Source organism: Oryx dammah, unplaced genomic scaffold (genome assembly GCF_014754425.2).
Source record: "Oryx dammah isolate SB20612 unplaced genomic scaffold, SCBI_Odam_1.1 HiC_scaffold_23, whole genome shotgun sequence".
Lineage (NCBI taxonomy): Eukaryota > Metazoa > Chordata > Mammalia > Artiodactyla > Bovidae > Oryx > Oryx dammah.
In genome coordinates, this window is record NW_024070207.1 from 69639015 (window position 1) to 69640851 (window position 1837).

Genomic DNA, 1837 nt, shown 5'->3' on the forward strand with positions numbered 1-1837 from the left:
ATAAAATTTAAAAAAAAAAAAACAAAAAATCCACTCCTAAGCATATCACATTCAAACTGCCGAAAACCAAAAATAAGGAAAAAATCTTGAAAGAAACCAAAGGGTAAAAAACACTTTACCTATAGAGAGACAAGGATAAGAATTACATCAGACTTTCCCTCAGAAACTAGGCAAGCAAGAAGAGAGTGTGGTGAAATATTGAAGTATTGACAGAGAGAAAGGAAAAAAAGCACCAGTATAGAAATCTGTACCTAGTGAAATTATCCTTCAATAATACCAAAGAAGTTCTCCCATTGTTACTAAGGTTCTGAGTCCCATGTCAAGTTTCCCAGCCTGAGGATGCAGCAGAGAGACTAGGAATCCCCAGGGAATCTGACTTTGAAGGGCAGTGGGATTTGATTGCAAGACTTCCACAGGATCAGGGGAAACAAAGACTCCACTCTTGGAGGGCAAACAGAAAATCTTCTGCACACTAAGACCCAGCGGAAAGGAGCAATAACCCTGCAGGAGACTGAACCAGACATATTTGCTGGTGTTGGAGGGTCTCCTGTGGAGGCATGGGGTGGCAGTAGCTCAACACAGAGACCGAGTCACTGGCAGCAGCAGTTATGGGAAGTGTGCATTAATGTGAGGCCCCCTGGAGGTCATCACTAACCCAAAAATAGAGCCTGTAGACTCAAGAGCAGGGATGATTTAGGTCAAACAACTAACAGGGAGGGAGGGCAACTCTACCCATCAGCAGGCAAGTGGACTACAGTTGTACCAAGCTGCCCCCCACGTACTGGAGCAAAACCCAATTTATACCACGGCCAGTCTGTCCCATCAGGAAGCTTGCATGATCCTCTTAGATAGCCTCATCCAGTCAGAAGATGCAAGAAGAACTACAATCTTGCAGCCTCCAAAACAAAAGCTGCAATTACAAAATGTTAATCAAAATGAAAAGGCAGAGGATCATGTCCCAGATGAAGAAATAAGAAAAAAACTGCAGAAAAACAGCTAAATGAAGTGGAGATAAGCAAATTTCCAAAAAATTATTCAGAATAATGACAGTGAAGATGATCCATAACCTCAGAAAAGGAATGCAGAAGATGTAAAAAAATGTTTACCAAAGACCTAGAAGATCTAAAAGAACAAACAAGCAAAGAAGAAAAATACACTAGAAGGAATCAATAACAGAATAATTAAGACAGAAGAATAGATAAGTGACCTGGAAGACAGAATGGTAGAAATCACTGCCACAGAACAGAATATAGAAAAAAGAATGGAAAGAAATGAAGACAGCCTAAGAGACCTCTGGGACAACATTAAATGCAATAACATGTGCATTATAGGGATCTCAGAAGGAGAAGAGAGAGAGAAAGGACCTGAGTAAATATTTGAAATTATAATAATAGAAAATTTCCTTAACGTGGGAGAGGAAATAGTCAACAAAATTCAGGAAGTGCAAAAAGTGCCACTCCCATACGGTTATCAGTTGATTTCTCAACAGAAACTCTGCAAGCCAGAAAGGGGTGAGACTATATATTTATTAAATTGATGAAAAGGAAGAACCTACAACCAAGAATACTCTACCTGGCAAAGCTCTCATTCAGACTTGATGGAGAAGTAAAAAGCTTTATAGACAAGAAAAAGTTAAGAGAATTCAGCACCACCAAACCAGCTTTACAGCAAATGCAGAAGGAACTCCTCTAGGCAGGAAACATAAAATAATGAAAAGATCTACAAAAGATAAACCGAAAACAATCAAGAAAATGGTAGTAGCATCATACATATCAATAATTACCTTAAATGGAAATGGATCAAATGCACCAACCAAAAGACATAAACTGGCTGGGCT